General features: G+C 37.1%; 1 protein-coding gene across 1 annotated transcript in view; it reads right to left on the minus strand.

Annotated features, from left to right (window-relative positions):
* Positions 1-20,693, minus strand: part of RPRD2 (regulation of nuclear pre-mRNA domain containing 2) — a 97,527-nt gene that overhangs the window by 65,106 nt on the left and 11,728 nt on the right. The window lies entirely within an intron of this gene.

The raw sequence follows: 20,693 nt of genomic DNA on the forward strand, positions 1-20,693 counted from the left end.
AAAAAAAAAAAAAAAAAAAAAAAAAAAAAAAAAAATTATGTATGCATATATCCCCAAACAAAATATTTTTAAATTTTGCCTGTTTTTGAGCTTCATATAAACAGTCTCATTTTACAGGTAGTTTTCTATCATTTTCCCACTTAACATTGTTCCTGAGAGAAATCCATCTGCATAGGCTGGTACATTTATTTCACTGCAGTAAAATATTTCATTGTGAATATACCACAATTTTAGCCATCCATCTGTGGATGGACATTTAGGTTGTTTTCTACATTTTCTATGATAAACAATACTGGTATGAATATTTGTATATCTACATCCCAAGACAATGTGCAAGAGTGGAATTGCTGGATTGAAGGGTATGCAAATATTTTTGAATTTTCAAGTACTATCAATTTGTTTCCCACTTAAAACCCAATTACAAGTACTTTGAAAAGATCAATAAAATTCAACATTCATTTATGATTTAAAACTCTCAGAAAGCTAGGGATATAAGTGAAGTTCCTCAAACAAAGGATATTTTCAAAAAACCTACAGCTAACATCATACATTAACAGTGGAAGACAAAAAGCTATCCCCCTAAGAACAGGAGAAAAGTAAGGACATTCATTCTCCCTTTCCTCTACAACATCATATTAGAAGGTCTAGCCAGTGCAATAAGGCAAAGAAATAAAAGACATACAGACTGGCAAGAAAGAAATCAAACAGTCTCTCCTTGTAGACAGTACTTGTCTTTATAGAAAATCACAAAGAATCCACAAAATAGGCACTAGAACTAATAAGTGCGTTTATAGTAAGGTTGCAGGTAGAAAATGAATTTAAAAAAAAAAAAGAGCACCACGTATAAGAACATGAAAGACTTAGATATAATCTAGCAAAAGTACTGTGTATGCAAGAACTGTATGTTGAAAAACACTACAAAACACTGATGAAAAAAATCAAAGATGACCTAAATAAATGGAGAGATATGCCATACCTAGGGATTAGGAGACTCAATATCGTTAACTATCAATTCTCCCCAAATTAATGTATAGCTTCAATAGTCCTAATCAAAATCCCAGCAGGATTTTTTGTATAAATCAATAAACTCATTCTAAAATTTATATGGAAAGACAAAAGACCCAGAACAGCTAACATAATTTTTAAAATTTTGTTGGAGAACTCACACTAACTGATTTTAATACAAGCTACAATAATCAAGTCCGGTCCGGGGGCAACACTGAGGGTTGCGATCCGTTGCCGGACACGGAAAAAAAAAAAAAAAAACTTAGGTAACTAGAACATTACCTGCACCACTGATACTACCCACGTAATAGTTTCTCCTCCTGTTCTCTTGCTCCCTCCTAAAGATAGGCATAAAAGGGCACTTCAAAAAATTCACAGAAAGATTAGTATTATTTTTAATTGTTTTTATTATCGTATTATATCTTTATCTGTTTTTATTATTCGTATTATCTTTTAAATTCTGGATGGTTAGCTCAGTTAGTTAAAATGCAGCGTTATGGGCCGGCCCATGGCTCACTCGGGAGAGTGCGGTGCTGATAACACCAAGGCCCTGGGTTTGGATCCCATATAGGGATGGCCAGTTCGCTCACGGGCTGAGTGTGGTGCTGACAACACCAAGTCAAGGGTTAAGATCCCCTCACCGATCATCTTTAAAAAAAAAAAAAAAAAAAAATGCAGCGTTATAACACCAAGGTCAAGGATTCAGGTCCCCATACCAGTCAGACATCAAAAAACAAAATACAGGGGCCGGCCCGGTGGCGCACTGCTACAGTGCGCCGCTTGGGAGTGCGGCGGCGCTCCCGCCGAGGGTTCAGATCCCACGTACAGACTGGCCGCTCACTGGCTGAGCGAGGAGCGGGCCCAACACCGAGGGCTGCGATCCTGTTGCCGGTCCTGGTCCGGTACGGGCGTGACACTGAGGGTTGCGATCCATTGCCGGTTACGAAAAAAGACAAAAAGAAAAAAAAAAAAAAACCAAAATACAAACAAACAAAAACAGAGAGTCATCTATTTTTTTCAATGAATTTTTTGAAGTACCCTTGTATTTGTGTACGCCCTAAATTTTCTAAACTTTGTGTTTAATTTTTCCTTGCTTAAAATATTATCATGTGTGTTTGGATCCCTGTACAGGCCAGTTGCAAAAAAAAAAAAAAAATTATGTATGCATATATCCCCAAACAAAATATTTTTAAATTTTGCCTGTTTTTGAGCTTCATATAAACAGTCTCATTTTACAGGTAGTTTTCTATCATTTTCCCACTTAACATTGTTCCTGAGAGAAATCCATCTGCATAGGCTGGTACATTTATTTCACTGCAGTAAAATATTTCATTGTGAATATACCACAATTTTAGCCATCCATCTGTGGATGGACATTTAGGTTGTTTTCTACATTTTCTATGATAAACAATACTGGTATGAATATTTGTATATCTACATCCCAAGACAATGTGCAAGAGTGGAATTGCTGGATTGAAGGGTATGCAAATATTTTTGAATTTTCAAGTACTATCAATTTGTTTCCCACTTAAAACCCAATTACAAGTACTTTGAAAAGATCAATAAAATTCAACATTCATTTATGATTTAAAACTCTCAGAAAGCTAGGGATATAAGTGAAGTTCCTCAAACAAAGGATATTTTCAAAAAACCTACAGCTAACATCATACATTAACAGCGGAAGACAAAAAGCTATCCCCCTAAGAACAGGAGAAAAGTAAGGACATTCATTCTCCCTTTCCTCTACAACATCATATTAGAAGGTCTAGCCAGTGCAATAAGGCAAAGAAATAAAAGACATACAGACTGGCAAGAAAGAAATCAAACAGTCTCTCCTTGTAGACAGTACTTGTCTTTATAGAAAATCACAAAGAATCCACAAAATAGGCACTAGAACTAATAAGTGCGTTTATAGTAAGGTTGCAGGTAGAAAATGAATTTAAAAAAAAAAAAGAGCACCACGTATAAGAACATGAAAGACTTAGATATAATCTAGCAAAAGTACTGTGTATGCAAGAACTGTATGTTGAAAAACACTACAAAACACTGATGAAAAAAATCAAAGATGACCTAAATAAATGGAGAGATATGCCATACCTAGGGATTAGGAGACTCAATATCGTTAACTATCAATTCTCCCCAAATTAATGTATAGCTTCAATAGTCCTAATCAAAATCCCAGCAGGATTTTTTGTATAAATCAATAAACTCATTCTAAAATTTATATGGAAAGACAAAAGACCCAGAACAGCTAACATAATTTTTAAAATTTTGTTGGAGAACTCACACTAACTGATTTTAATACAAGCTACAATAATCAAGACAGTGTGGTGGTAGCAAAAGGACACACAGATGAATGAGACAAGAGCTCAGAAATACAATCATACATATATGGGCAACTGACTTTTTGACAAAGGTGCATCAGCAATTCAATGATGAAAGAAAGGACAGTCTTCTCAACAAATGGTGTGGAACAGATGGACATCAATTAAAAAAAAAAAAAAAACTTGACCAATACCTCACATCATTTGCAAAAATTAATTCAAAATGCATTACAGATCTCAATGTAAAACCTAACTATAAAACTTCTAGAAGAAAACACTGGAGAAAAACATTGTGACTTTGGGTTAGGCAAAGATATCTTGGAGAGGATACAAAAACACAATCTGCTAAAAATTTTTTTGGTAAACTGGACTAAAATTAATCAACTATGCTCTTTTAAAGATGCTGTTAAGAAATGTTTATGAGCTGGCTGGTTAGATCACTTGGGTTAGCTCACTTGGTGCTAATACCACCATCAAGAATGCAGATCCCCTACTGGCCAGCCATTAAAAAAAAAAGTTTATGATGGCTTTATTCACAATTTCCAAAAACCAAGCAATTCAAATATCCTTCGACAAACTGATAGAAACAAACTGCAGAACATCCCTAAAATCAAATACTATTCGACAACAAAAAAGAAATGAAATTTGATAAGTATATTTTACCACAATAAAAGAAGTACTGATGTAAAATAAACCAGTACCAGACTTGTGTCAAATGCATTATGCTAAGAGAAAGAAGTCAAACTCAAAAGGTTACATATGATCCCATTTATATGACAGTCTGGAAAAAAAACGATAAGGTCAGAGAGTAGGGGTGGAGAGAAGGAACTCACTGTTCTATACGTTAACTGTTCTATATCTTTTAAAAAAATATTTAATTTATTTGGCAACTGGGATCTGAACCCTTGACCATTACAGGGATCTGAACCCTTGACCTTGGTGTTATAACACGACACTCTAACCAACTGAGCTAACTGGCCAGCCAGCTGTTCTATATCTTAACTATAGTGGTTACACAATTACAAATTTGTCAAAACTTATAGAACTATACATTATTAAGGGTGAATTTTGCTGTATGTAAATTATGTCAATAAACCTGACTTTTAAAAAAAAGGCAAAACACCAACATAGTAAATAAGACTTGCTGTTTCTCCATGTGTTCACCAAATCTTAGTAATATCAGTTCTCTTAATTTTTTGCCAATCCAGTGGGGGTAAATGCTATCATCCTGTGATCTTAATTTTTACTTTCCTGATTATTAATGAAATTCTTAATTACAGACTACTGAAGATTCCTATGTTGTGAAATCCCGTTTCTGTCTTTTGCCCACATCAGAAGTTACAAAGGGCTACTCCCAGTTTGAGGTATGTCTCTGTACTCTCTTTATGGTGTCTTTTTTAATTTATTTTTTTGGTGGCTGGCTGGTACAGGAATTGAACTCTAGACTTTGGGGTGTTATCACACCACACTCTAACCAACTGAGCTAACCAGCCAGCCCTCTCTTTACGATGTCTTTTTAATAAAAAGAGATTTTAAATTTTTATAATGTTGAATTTATATATTTATTGTAATAAACACACTTTTTATTACGGTTAACAAACTGTCTTGTTTTATAATTCTTTCTCTGCACTATGGTCATAAAGATGTTTTCCTACATTTTCTTTTATAGTTTTTTAAAAAACATTTTTAATTGTACATGTTTATGGGGTACAGTTTATTGTTTCAATACATGTACATATTGTATAATGATCCAATCAGAATAGTTAGCATATCTATCACTTGAACACATTTATCAATTCTTTATGGTTATAACATTCAAGATTTCCTTTTCTGGCCATCGTGAAATATACAACACAACATTATCAGTTATAGTCACCCCAGAGTACCAGGATTTATTCCCCTTCTCTTCTCCTCCCTCCTCTTCCCAGACTCTGGTAACCACTATTCTATTCTCTCTCTCTTTTTTTGGCAGCTTCCTGGTACAGGGATCGAACCCTGGGTCTGCTGTCCTGTATTTTCTGCTAAAATCTTTGTGTAGTTAGCCTTTTGTATTTGTCTTTATTCCATTCAGAAATGATTTTTATGCATGACATGATAGAATTCATTTTCCTTTTTTTCCTATATGGAAATACAATTGTCCTTGTCTGACTTAATGAACAGTTTTTTCATTTTCCCTAGTGATATGCAATGCCACCCGTCACAAATACCAATTAAAACACAGATGTGTTTGTGGACTCTCCATTATGTTCCACTGGTCAATTTGGCTATCCTTATGCAAATTCCATTCTGTCTGTTTTATGATGTCTTGGTATTTGGGGGACCAAATCCTTCCATCTTGTGCTTTTGTTATCCTTAGGGCTTTGTGTTTCCATATAAAATGTAAAACTGGGGCCGGCTCCGTGGCTCACTCAGGAGAGCACAGCGCTGGTAGCACAGAGGCTGCGGGTTCGGACCCTATATAGGAATGGCCGGTGCACTCACTGGCTGAGTGTGGTGCAGACAACACCCGTTCCGGGACTGAGATCCCCTTACCGGTCAGCGAAAAAAAAAAGAAAAAAAAATGTAAAACGGCTTGTCAAATTCCTTAATATATTCCATTAGGATTTTGATTAGAACTGTATTGAATCTAGTGATCAACCTGGAAGAACTGACAGCTTTATGATATGGGAGTCTTTCCCTTATGGTATCTCACTCTGTATTTAAGACTTCTATATCAGGTTATAAATTTCCCTTTTATTTCTATTTGTTAACGATATCCATTTAAATGGACATTGAATATTATCAAAAGTTTTTCTGTACATATAGTAAATGATATTTACGGAATTTTTTTTTTCCTTTTCTGGCAGCTGGCCGGTATGGGGATCCAAACCCTTAGTATCATAACACTGCGCTCTGTCCAACAGAGCTAACTGCCAGCTCCTAGAATAATCCATTTCTTGAAAGTTCAATGGAACTCTGTGCTTGGTGCTTTCTCCCCTTAATTTCTCTTCTCTTTTTATCCAGCCAATATTTATTCACTTATGTAAAACACCCCACTGAAATATAGAAAGTTCAGTAAACATCCTTATATTATCACCTATATTTACCACTGTTAACATCTTGCCACACCAGCTCCATTTCTATATACAGTCATGTGTTGTTTAATGACTGGGATACGTTCTGAGAAATGTGCCATTACGTGATTTTATGGTGTCAACACCATAGAGCATACTTACAGAAATCTAGATGGACGCTAGTTAGTTAGACCGCAGTGTTATAACACCAAGGTCAAGGGTTCGGATCCCCATACTGGCCGTAAAAAAACCCCAAAAACAAAAAGATAAAAAATGGTAGACCTGTACAGGGCACTTACCCTGAATGGAGCTTGAAGGACTGGAAGTTACTCTGGGTGAGTCGTTAGTGGTAAGTACATGTGAAGGCCTGGGACATTACTGTACACTACTGCAGACTTTACAAACACTGTACACCTAGGCTACACAAAATTTATTAAAAATTCTGTCTTTCTTCAATAATAAATTAACTTTCGCTTACTGTAACTTTTTCACTTTATAAACTTTTTAATTTTTAAAAACCTTTTGACTTTTGTAGTTACACTAAGCTTAAAACACAAACACACTGTATAGCTGTACAAAAATATTTCCTTTCTTTATATCCTTATTCTATAAGCTTTTTTCTATTTTTTAAATTTTTGATTTTTTTACTTTTAAACTTTTTTTTTTTTTTAAACTAAGACACAAACACACAAATTAGCCTATGCCTACACAAGGTCAGGATCATCAATACCACAGTATTCCAACTCCACATCTTGCCCCACTGGAAGGTCTTCAAGTGGAACTATCATCTCCTATGATGATAATGCTGCCTTCTAAAATACCTCTTAAGACTCTTCTTTTGCGGGAGACTGTGGGGAGGGCCAGCTGGCAGGTATAGAGATCCAAACCCTTGACCTTGGTGTTATCAGCATCACGCTCAGACTCTTCTTGAGGAGGTGTCACTCCTGTCAGAAGTATGCCCATAATGGTTCGCTTGGTTTGTTTCTTTTTTCAACAAAGATTTGCTTGTAAACAGATGCTATGACATTACAACAGTTACAATCTCACTAAGCAAGAGGAATTTTTCAGCTCCATTATAATCTGATGGGACTATCATTGTATATGTGGTCTACTGTTGACTGAAATGTCGTTATGCAGTACATGACTATATATATGACACATAGTTCCTTTTTGCCAAACCATCTTAAAGTGGGGTGCAGAAAGCAAGACACTTTATCCCTAAATATTTTAGCATGCATCTCCCAAGAGCAGGGACATTCTCCCATATAATCATAGTACCATTACCACACCTAAGAAAATCAATATTAATTCAATAATATCAGCCACCATAAAGCTTATCCTCAAATTTCCCCAACTATCCCCAGACTTTTGTTTAAAGATCTTTTTATTGTTATTTTATTCTTGTATTTTTTCAATCCAAGAACCAAAGTTCTTGTGTTGTACTTGGTTTTTATATCTCTTTTCTAAAAGAGTTTCTTCACCTCTCTATTCTTCATGACATTGAATTCTTTCAAGATCCAAGCCAGCTGTCCTGCAGAACAACCGGGGATTCATCCATTTTGTCAAGAGTAGATTCCGGTTAAACATTTCTTTTCTTTTTTTTTAAAGATGACCGGTAAGGGGATCTTAACCCTTTTTTTTTTTTTTTTTAAAGATGACCGGTAAGGGGATCTTAACCCTTGACTTGGTGTTGTCAGCACCACGTTCACCCAGTGAGCAAACCGGCCATCCGTATATGGGATCCGAACCCGTGGCCTTGGTGTTATCAGCACCGCACTCTCCCGAGTGAGCCATAGGCCGGCCCCCGGTTAAATATTTCTGACAAGAACATTCTCAGGCTATTCCACCGCTGTTGACATCAAATTCTCTCACCATTATAAAGGTGCATTCTCCCCTTTATAATTAATAAAGTAATACTCTATAATTATCAACTTGTAATTCATAATCTATGGGGTGATACTTTTGCACTGTAAGAATATCCTGTCCCTTAACAAGTCTTTCACCCATTGGTTTGGTTTTCCTTGCCTAAATCAATTATTATGTTAGGGGTTACAAAATGGTGTTTTCTACATTTATCAGTTGACATTCTTCTGTAAAGAACAGCTTTCCTTTTTTGCACCCTTCCTTGCTCTTTCTCTCTTTTCTCTTAATGAACATCACTATCACTTCAGGGATTTTTTTTCTTCATTTTTTACTGTCATTATTCTTTTTGATACTTAAATTGTCCCACTTTTAGCCAATAAAACCCCCTTCAAGCCACCTTTTACATCCTTTTGATATGATTTCATTCATTTTTTGAGCACCTCCTTGCCTTCTGGCCCAAGATGTTCCATGGGCCTGGTGTTTCTTCATAGGAAGATTTTATAAACTACTGATTCTATCTTGTTAGTACTTACAGGACTATTCGGATTTTATAATTCCTCTTGGACCACTATTGGTTAATTTTTTAGAAGCATTTGTCTATTTCATCTGAATCACCTAAGTTTTCAAATTTATTAGCATAAAGTTGTTTATATTACCTTTTAAATTTCTACTTTATCTGTAGGCACGCCCTCTTTTTCATTCCTAATATTGTTTATTTATGCCTTCTCTTTCTTCTCCCTTGATTAGTCTTTTTTTGTGTGTGTAGCTGGCTGGTACAGGGACAGAACCCTAGACCTTGGTGTTCCCTTGATTAATCTTGACAAAGGTTTAGCTTTTTTACTAGGATTTTTGAAGAACTGAGTTTTGATTTTGCTCATCTTTCTATTTTTCTTTTGTATTTATTATTTGCTCCTATGTTCATCTTCTCCTTTCTTCAATCTTCCTCGGGCTTATTCTATTCTGTTGTTTTTTGTCTAACTTCTTACAGGAGTTGCTTAGCTCATTAATTTTCAGCCTCTTGCATTTTAGGATACAAATTTCCCTTATGCTTTAATGCATCCTGGCCCAGACCTGTTTCCTTAATTCGAGACCTACCTATCTACTTGTCTATATGACATCTCTACTTAAACATCTCAAACTCAACCTGTCAAAAACTAAACTTTTGATCTCCCCCAAATCTTGTCCACGTAAAGCCTCGATCGCTCAGTTAATGGCAACTCCATTGTTCTATTGGCTCAGGCCACAAACCTTGGAATTATATTTGATTTTTCTCTTTTTCTCATACTCCACATCCAATCTATCAGTGATCTGTTCTATCTTCAAAATATATCTAGAAACCATTTACTTTTTTTGGTGGCTGGCCGGTGCGGGAATCCAAACCCTTGACTTTGGTGTTATAACACCACACTCTAATCAACTGAGCTAACGGCCAGCCCCATTTATTTCTTATCATCTCTATTTCTGTCATACCTGCCTAAACCACCATCATCTCTCACCTGGACTACTACACTATTGTTATTATTGGTCTTCCTTAAAGTCTACTTCCCATAGCAGTGGGTAATCCTTTAAAAATGTAAGTCAGAACATGTTATTCTCTGATCAAAACCTTCCAATGGTTACTCCTTTCACTCTGAGTAAAAGCCAAAGACCTTACCCTAAGTGATCTGCCATCTCTCTTATCTCTCTGACCTCATCTAATTTACCCCTCACTCATTCCATCCCAGCCACACTGTTCTGGAACACTGCTCCTTCAACATTCCTAATTCTAACTGTACCTTTTGCCTAGAATCCTCTCCCCCTCCACATATCTAATTGATTAACTAACTCTCTCAGTATTCAGGTCTGTACTCAATTATCTCCTTAATGAAGCCTATTCTAACTGATTCCTTTAATACTACAACATGTCCCCCAATCCCCACCATAAATTCCAATGCTCTTTACCCTGATCTATTTTTACCTTTTTTTCCATAAGACTTTATCATCTTCTATTATACTATTTACTTTTTCATTATATTTACTCTCTGTCCTACTTCCCTACCAAATTTTAACCCCACAAGGTCAGAAATCTTAATGTATTAACTGATGGATCCCAAGTGGCACATAGTGGGCACTCAGTAAAATAAGTCACACTAGGTTTGGTATTCTTATTACTGCTTAGTGCTAGGTATTCTCTCTCTCTCTCTTTTTTCTTTAAACAGTGCTTCCTATGTGTTATGCATTCTGCTTAGTGGGTTGTCTGGTATTTTTGTAGGGTTTTTTGGTGGCTGGCCAGTACGGGGATCTGAACCCTTGACCTTGGTGTTATAACACCACACTCTTACCAACTGAGCTAACCAGCCAGCTCTAAATATTTTTAAATTTCTACTATGATTTCTTCTTTGACCCACAAGTTATTTGAAAACACATATTTTAACTTCCAAAGTAGAACTTTTTGTTTTTGTTATTAACTTCTAAGCCCTATGGTTAAATTACATGGATCTGTATGATACAGTATGTGAAATTATCTGAATCTTACATTAGGAACCAATACACAACATTTGTTGGTTTAAACATTCCTTGTTTGTTCAAGAATGCATATTTTTCAATTTTGGACCACAGGGTGGTCTCTATATGAGTCCATTAAATCACATGTGGTACGGGCCGACCCGGTGGCGCACTCGGTAGAGTGTGGCGCTTGGGAGTGTGGCGGCGCTCCCGCCGAGGGTTCGGATCCCATATAGAGACTGGTCCGCTCACTGGTTGAGCGCGGTGCAGGCGCAACACCGAGGGTTGCAATCCCGTTACCGGTTAGTAAAAAAGACAAAAAGGAAAAAAAAAATCACATGTGGTATAGTATAAATCTTCTTTTCTCTTTACAAAATTTTTATCTGCTTAAACTATCAATAATTAAGATAATAAACCCTCCAAGTGGCTGGGAAGTTATATATCCTATTTCTATTCATTTAATAGCTACTTGAAGATTTATCTCATATACATAACAGAGTCTCAAGTTAAATAATACCTTAAACATCTCCCCACTCCTGAAAAAATACAAGGATCTTAGAATACTTTTAATTCAAATCACCCTTTTCTTGACCTACAATATGTTATCCAGCATTTTAGCTCTGGTTTTTCTCTTTAACTCCACTAATGAAACATTATTTTATACAGATAATGTTCATTTAGATTTAATCTCATAGTTACCAATGTATTTGCTCAGCATTGCATTTTATCTCTTAGACCTTCTTCTGGGATTATGTTCCTTTTCCTGAAGCATATATACTTTAGAAAATCATTAAGTGAAGATCTGTTGGTTTCCAGCTTTTGTCTTTCTGAAAATGTCATCATTTTGCTCTTGTTCTTTAAAAAAAAAAATAGTTTTGGGGCCGGCCCGGTGGCGCACTGCTACAGTGCGCCGCTTGGGAGTGCAGCGGCGCTCCCGCTGAGGGTTCGGATCCCACATACAGACCGGCCGCTCACTGGCTGAGCGAGGTGCGGGCGCAACACTGAGGGTTGCGATCCGTTGCCGGACACGAAAAAAGACAAAAAGGAAAAAAAAAAAAAGTTTTGCTAGACAATTCTAGATTGATAGTTGTTTTTTCTTCGTACGATTATTTTTTTCCAATGTCTTCTGGCTTCCATTGTTACTATCAGTCTGTCATTCCTTGGTACGCTATCTGATCTCTCTGGTTGTTTTTAAGAGCTTTTCTTTCTCTTTGATATTCTTCAGTTTACTGCAAAGTATGCAGGTGTAGACTTCTTTTTATTTAATGTCCTTCATAAACATTATGCTTCCTGTGTTTGTATATTCATGTCTTTCATTAATTCTTCAGATTTCTCAGCTATCATTCCTTCAAATATTACCTGTTCTCCATTCTTTCCTTCTGAAACTTCAATCATACGTTAGATTCATTATATCCTTTCCCATCAACTTATCTCTTGGCATTACATTACAATTACTTCAGATCTTTCAGTTCATGAATTCTCCCTTTGCAAATGGTCTAATCTGCTGTTCAAACCCATCCACTGAGCTTTTAATTTCAACAGCTGTATTTTTCATTTCTCTTTGGTTCTTTTTCAAATCTGCACAACCATGTCTGAGTCTTTCATTCTTTGCTATATTTTAGATTCCATCTCTTATTAATTTAAACATTTCATACATAGTTTTTTATATTTCATATCCTATCATTCCAATAGTTTAAGTCTTTGGAGGTTTGTTTCTACCAAATCTCACTCACAGTGGCTTATTTCCTTATTTTGGTAATTCTGTTATTGTGAGCTTATATGCTTTTGAATTTTATCTGTGGGAATTCTGAGAGCCTAATCAGAGAAAGCCTTCTCTCAAAACATTTGCATTTGCTTCTGGCAGAGAGTTAGGGGTGGTACTGACCTTAGCATCCCTTTCAGAGTGATTTTCTTTCACTTTTCTTCAGGCCGGAAGACTTAGTCTCCCATCAGGGATGATAGGACATTTGCCCTCAGGGCAACCATGTCTTTCCTGTTTGCTCACAAGCTCAACCACTGCTCCTGCTTCAGCTGACTCTTCACTTTTATGAGTGAAGAGACCCTTGGAGGGCTCACTTATTTTTTAGCATACCCAGAAATGCATTAAAAAGTATGTTTCTAAACTTCTAGACAGAGAAATCAAAAAATTTACAGAGATACAGCTCCTTCAGGGAGGAGGAGCATAATTCCCAACCCTTTAAGTGTGGACTGCACAGTGACTTCTTTCCAAAGAGTATGGTGGGTGGGGGTCCAGGGGAGTAACTTTACAGTGAAGAACCCAGACAAAAACTATCTCAGGCAGGTAATCAAGGTTAGCATCATTAATGATAAGTCATGTTGAACGGATACCCTTGATATGATGTGATGAGAATGGGACTTTACCTCTGTGATCTTCCTCCCAAGAACCAATAACCCCAGCTAATCATTTAAATAAATAAATAAATAAAACAATAATCAGACAAAACCATATTGAGGAACATTCTATAAAATACCTGACTAGTACTGCTCAAAATTGTCAAAGACTAGGGGACTCTAAAGAGACCTGATGATTAAATTTAAATATAATATGGATTCTGAATGGGATCCTGGGACAGAAAAAGACATTAGACAAAAATTAAAGAAATTCACAAATAGAGTATGGACTCTTTAATAATTACATATTAATATTGGTTTGTTGGTTCTAACAAATGTATCACACTAATGGTAAGATTTTAACAACAGGAGAAACTGGGTACAGGGTATTCTAGAACTCTCTGTACTATCTTTGCAATTTTTCTGTAAATCTAAAACTATTCCAAAATAAAAAGTTTATTTAAAAATAATTTTGTTGCAACTTATACAGGATTTAGTTATGCTTTTATTGGAAGGATCCTGCAAAATATCTAGCTTGTCAAATCACCAGAAACAGAAGTCCTCCCGTTCATCCTTCAGCCCAGTACAATCACACTCCTACCCTCTGGCAAACTTTCTCTTGCTTAGTTTCTTTTTTTTTTTCCTTTTTGTCTTTTTTCGTGACCGGCAACGGATCGCAACCCTCAGTGTCGCGCCCGTACCGGACCGGGACCGGCAACAAGATCGCAATCCTCGGCGTTGTGCCCGCACCTCGCTCAGCCAGTGAGCGGCCGGTCTGTATGTGGGATCCGAACCCTCGGCGGGAGCGCTGCCGCGCTCCCAAGCGGCGCACTGTAGCAGTGCGCCACTGGGCCGGCCCTCTCTTGCTTAGTTTCTGAAAACCACTTTGTCCTTTGTTTCCTTTCCTCTCCCTAGGACACCTTTGCTTTCAATAACCCCTGAAACTCAGGTGTTCCCAGGGTTCTTTCATCGACCCTATTCTCTTCTCACTTAACAAACCGAAATTTGAAGTGCTCATCCATTAACTACTACCCATATGCTTACAATTCCAAAGTCTATACCTCTAGTCTTAACCTCCCCCCACAAATACAATATAGTGGTTATAAACATACATCTTAAAGTCAGTCAGACCTAGTTTCAAAGTTACCCTTTCAAAACACTGCTTTCCGGGCCGAGCCCATGGCGCACTCGGGAGAGTGCGGCACTGGGAGCGCAGCAGCGCTCCCGCCGCGGGTTCGGATCCTATATAGGGATGGCCAGTCAGCTCACTGGCTGAGCACGGTGCGGCCTGTCTCAAAAAGGACAAAAAACAAACAAACGAAAAACACTGCTTTCCTCATTTACACGATAGGATAATAATAGTACCTATCTCTTCAAAGGTTGTTGTCAAGATTACATGACAAAATACACATAAAACTCCTATATAGCATCAATTACATAATTGCCAATAAATATTAACCAATATTAGGACTATGAGCACTATCTAAATAGTTAATTCTCTATTAAACTCTTCTCAGATGTGGACATTCCAACTCCATATGTTCAAACCTGCTCTCATCATCTTTCTACTTCTTCTCAAATTCCCCATCACCCAAGACAGATACATAAAACCCATCATCCAAATTTTCCTCTATCTTCATCCCCAGCAACTAATTGGTCAGCAAGTTCTGTCAAATTCTACTTTCTAAATACCTCTTGGATTTTTCCTCCCGCTCCACTACCACTACATTAATTCAAATCTGCCATATGATGAAATACTGCCATTTGTAACAACATGGATGGACCTAGAGAGAATTATATTAAGTGAAACGAGTCAGGCACAGAAAATGAAATATCACATGTTCTCACTTATTTGTGGGAGCTAAAAATAAATAAATAAATACACAAATAACCTGGGTGGGGGGAGGGAAGAAGACACAACAATTACACTTCCTTGAAGTTGATAGGACAAACAAACAGAAAGGAGTTTGTTGGGAACGAAGGGGGAGAAGGAGGAGGGAGGTAGGTTTTGGTAATGGGCCACAATGATCAACCACATTGTATATTGACAAAATAAAATTAAATTAAAAAAAAAATCATAATGCTTGACTAAAGATATTTAGTTCTTTGGCTACATATCTAAAACCGATATAGGTTCCAAGTAGTGATGTGTTAATGAGGTGAAATATGTACAGTACTTTCCTATGAGTTCTAGAGAAATGGCATCAGTGTACTTATAATCTATACTTAATGTCAAACTCACCAGCAAAGTTCACCAGTGAGTTTGGAAACTTAGTATTGGTGTATAATTTTCAAAAAGATAAACACTTACACAAAGCAATATAAAGTGAACCTGTGTCAAAAAAAAAAAAAAAAATCTGCCATATGGTTGGATTATTATAATGACCTCCTAACATTACCCCAAACACATTATTGATTTTTTTTTTTACTAGTTTCAAGTACTGCAGTTTACTGTGCTATTTCAAATACCAAAATACAATATTTTTGTTGGCATAATACAAAAGCAGCTTCATTTATCTTTCCTGATTATCTTAATGTCTTCCCCACCTACTCATCCACCGCCAACCCTCTTACTTTCCATTACCCATGGTCCAAAAATGTTAAACGGAAAATTCCAGAAATAAACAATTCATGTTTTAAATTGTTAGCCATTCTGAGTATTGTTGTAATTGTTCTATTTTATTATAATTTTTGTTAATCTCTTACTGTGCCTAATTTATAAATTAAACTTTACCACAGGTATGTATTTATAGGAAAAAACAGTATATTATAGGGTTCGGTACTATCCTCAGTTTAAGGCATCCATGAGGAGTCTTGGAACTCATCTCCTGCAGAGAAGGAGGGAATACTTTACTACTATGTATTATTCAGCTCAGGAAACTCCCTTAATTCAGTCCCCTCTACCCTTGTTACCTCCCACTTAAAAGACTGAGGGTATGTCCCTAAAGGAAAAAAACCTTCCACAACAAAGGATCTCTCTTTGGAAAAAAAAAGGACTTAGACCTCATTTAGGGCAATTTTTCCCAAGTTGGCCAAGAGGAAAAAAAAGTTTAACAATTTTGAACTGCTGAACAGAGAAAGTACTACACGGAAGAGTTAAAAATGGCAACAAAACACTGAAGTCCAACCCAAGTAGCTAACAGCCCAAACAGCTATATCACACATGCAACTATAACAGTGCCTAAGGCAAAAAGACCAGTCAAAGGAAGCAGCAAAGCCAGTAGCAGCTAATGATTTGTATTAGAATGAAAATCTGTTTAATATTTACATTTTTATAAAGTTTTATTTGATGTTGTAGAATATGATAATTTTTTAAAAAACGAAATACATTAAATAACTAGATTCACTGATTTGATTTCAATTTTAAAATTCCAAATGCTTTGGGGCCGGCCCGTGGCTCACTCGAGAGTGTGGTGCTGATAATACCAAGGCCACGGGTTTGAATGCCATATAGGGATGGCTGGTTAGCTCACTGGGTGGTGCTGACAACACAAAGTCAAGGGTTAAGATCCCCTTACCAGTCATCATTAAAAAAAAAAAAAAAAAATTCCAAAAGCTTTGAATAAAATACAAATATTAGATCAATACCAGTATTGAAAAAAATAATCTTGGTTCAGTGTTACAATCACAATTTACTGTAGCTTTTGTGCATATACATAGTTAATTTTATACCTACTTCCCTCACCCCTTATACATTTAAAAATCATGCCTTTTATTCTTTCTGTCTTTTCCAGTTTCACTTGGCTATGTATGTGCACCTTCTAGCTTTCACTTCCTGCTTCTGATTTCACACCTTTGCTCTATATTGGATGCCTTTTATCACCTGCTTCAATTTTTTTTTTTTTTTTTTTTTTTTAAGATGACCGGTAAGGGGATCTTAACCCTTGACTTGGTGTTGTCAGCACCATGCTCACCCAGTGAGCAACCAGCCATCCCTATATGGGATCCGAGCCCATGGCCTTGGTGTTATCAGCACCACACTCTCCCGAGTGAGCCACGGGCTGGCCCCCAATTTTTTTTTGAAGAACTGTTTCCTCCATGAAGCCTTTCTTACTATCCACAAATATAAATTGGTACTTTCTGTTCTGCAATTGGAGGTTTTCTAGAAAATCTTTCATAACATAGTTTCCCAAAGCATGTTTCATGAAACATTAGTCACATGAGATGACTAAAAAGAAAGGGTTCCATGATTAAATAAGTTCGGAAAATGCTGACTATCCTACCCGCCCCCCCTCCAAGAACTTCATGAAGCATTTTATTAAAGGTATAAGTCCAGCAGCATGAAACCAGGTTTAACTTTAATCTGGTAGTTCCTAAGCTTTGACAGTGAAACCCTAAACATCACCACTTCCTGGGAAATACTGTTGTACACAGTTCAAATTTCCAATGATACTTTTGTTAACTACTGTATTAGTCCATTTCTGCTGCTTATAACAAAAATACTTGGAATTGGGTAATTTATAAAGGAAATGGAATTCATTGCTTAGTTTCATAGTCTGGGTAAGTCCAAAGTCCAGGGAACACATCTGGTGAGAGTTTTCTTGGGTGATGGCTTTACAGGAACGCAGGAGTCCCAGATGGCAGAAAATGGCAGAGCAGAGAGAGACTGAGTCACCCACGCTCCTTTTAAAGCCCTTGAAACCATGCCCATGACCACCATTGTTAGTCCATTCATTAGAGCATGGTCCTAAGAATCTAATCACCTCTTTAAGGCCCCACCTTTCCATTACCATAATAGGATTTCCCACCCTCAACAGTTACAGTGGGAGTTAAGCTTCTAATATATAAACTTTGGGGAACACAATTCAACCAATCCACAGCAACCACTATGGTATATTTTATCTTAACACATTTGTCAGTTTATGCATATGTGCTGCATATGGCAATATGAGAAATTTAAGAGGACAGAAATGAATTCTTAACTAATTGATACTAAATATAGTATATATGTGTGAAGATGCCCTATAAATAAATTCAAAAATTCTTCACTTTTCTACTACCAGGTTTTTTGTTTGTTTTCTTTTTATATATTTTTAAAAAATTACTAGGCTTTTAAAGTCTTTTAAAATAAAGTTAATTTGATCTCCCAAAATGTGTCTTACTTTGAAATTTTCTTTTCAAAACCTCTTAAATTTCAAAAATTTAAATTAAGAAAAAAATTTAAATAAAAATGTGATTGATATTTGGTCTTTACTGATCCAACTTCAATTTTTAGAAACCCCTTGTTTTCTGTTATTTTTAAAATCCAGTAACATCAAGAATTTTGCTGTCCTGTTAAAAGCCCTTCTTTAAGATGCATTTTCAAAAAAAATTAATAAAAGATGCATTTTCATAATAGCACAATAGCTATAAAAATCATGAAAGATTCTTAAATTCTATACATTTCTGGAACTGAAAGATGTTGCTATATGAATAGGAACTTGAAATAATCAAAACAGGCAAACAGTTTCCAAATTATGTGTTATTCTGGCATTCACTAGTATTAATAAGAAAGGTCTAGAAAACCTATGTTCATTCCTTTGCATTATTAACCTTAAAATCTTATGTAGCATATGCAGGATTAATTGGAAGAATTTAAAGCTTAAGCAGAGAGGGCTGCATGAAATACAGTATAATAAAATGTATGCTGGGCCAGCCTGTGGCTCACTCGGGAGAGTGTGGTGCTGATAACACCAAGGCCATGGGTTCGGATCCCATACAGGGGTGGCCGGTTAGCTCACTGGATGAGGGTGGTGCTGACAACACCAAGTCAAGGGTTAAGATCCCCTTACCAGTCATCTTTAAAAAATAATAATAATGGGCTGGCCCGGTGGCGCACTGCTATAGTGCGCCGCTTGGGAAGCGCAGTGGCGCTCCCACCGAGGGTTCGGATCCCACATACAGACCGGCCGCTCACTGGCTCAGCGAGGTGCGGGGGCAACGCCGAGGGTTGCGATCCCGTTGCCGGTCCGGTACGGGCGCGACACTGAGGGTTGCGATCCGTTGCCGGCCACGAAAAAAGACAAAAAGGAAAAATAAAATAAAATAAAATAAAATAAAAATAATAATAATAAAATAAAATGTATGCTGTAATCGCACTTAAAATAATGTTACCACTTGCTGAGCTTTCTAAATGTCAGGCAGTTTACAAAGCACTTTATATGAATTACCTGACTTAATCCCACCAACAATCACATAAGGTGAATTTTACTATTATCATCCCCATTTAAAGGCTTTAAGAAATTAAGTAGCAACTATGTCTATTTGAGTCCAAAACCCACGTTCTTTACCAACTAACCACTATACAATGTCTCCCTATACTTCATATGTAAATCTAACAAAATTGTGTATAACTTCTATAGCATCAGTTCCCAAAGTGTGAGCTGGGGTCAGACTTAAGAAGGATTCATTAATTAAGCACTTTCTATGTTCTACACCTACTTCTAGGTGCTCAGGATGTGGTGGTGAACAGAACAAATTCCCTTGTGTCACACGGGCTTACATTCTAGTTGAGAATGGAGGGGAACCTATGCCTCAGTAAATAAGCAAATAAATAAATAAAGAAGGCAATACCTAATAGTGAGAAAAGCTATGAAGAAAATAAAATAGGGTGATAAGAGAATGATGGGCAGGGGGAAAGTTCTTTGGCAAGGACCATAAGGGGGTCAACCTCTGAGCAGACAACATTTGAGCTGAGACTGAGAGACAAGGACATCAAGGCAAATTGTTCATACAGCTAAATATATAGAGAGAGTCTGAAGGTTTATCCTTTATTCTGAGTTAATGTCCTTCCAACACTTTTGGTATTAAAATATAACCTCCTGGGCTGGCCTGGTGGCGCACTTGGTAGAGTGCGGCGCTTCCGCCGAGGGTTCGGATCCCATATAGAGACTGGTCCACTCACTGGTTGAGCGCGGTGCGGGTGCGACACCAAGGGTTGCAATCCCGTTGCCAGTCATGGTACGGGTGCGACACCGAGGGTTGCAATCCCGTTACTGGTCACGAAAAAAAAAAAGGAAAAAAATATATATATACATAACCTCCTTATAAAGAGGTAGTTTATAAAACAGTAGTAATAATATAAATGGTAGTATATTTTTATGTCCTTATTCGGTAAAATTAAAAGTTGTCAAACTTATGATTCCACCAATAAAAAAATTAGCTGATTGATAATATAAAGTCTGGAAATAACTGAGCAATATGCAATATTAAGATGAGACACAATGGAAGTATACATTGTAGAAACTTGATAAAGGTCATTCTAGGGGCCGGCCCGGTGGCGCACTGGAGAGTGCACTGGTTGGGAGTGCGGCAGCGCTCCCGCCGAGGGTTCGGATCCCATTTGGAGACCGGTTCCCGCTCACTGGCTGAGCGCGGTGTGGGCGCAACACCGAGGGTTGCGATCCCGTTACTGGTCAGTAAAAAAGACAAAAAGGAAAAAAATATATATTATAAGGGCCGGCCCGTGGCTCACTCGGGAGAGTGCGGTGCTGATAACACCAAGGCCACGGGTTCGGATCCCATATAGGGATGGCCGGTTCGCTCACTGGCTGAGCGTGGTGCTGACAACACCAAGTCAAGGGTTAAGATCCCCTTTCCGGTCATCTTTTTTTTTTTTTTTTTTTTTTTTTTT

Source organism: Galeopterus variegatus, unplaced genomic scaffold, assembly GCF_000696425.1.
Source record: "Galeopterus variegatus unplaced genomic scaffold, G_variegatus-3.0.2 Scaffold103, whole genome shotgun sequence".
NCBI lineage: Eukaryota > Metazoa > Chordata > Mammalia > Dermoptera > Cynocephalidae > Galeopterus > Galeopterus variegatus.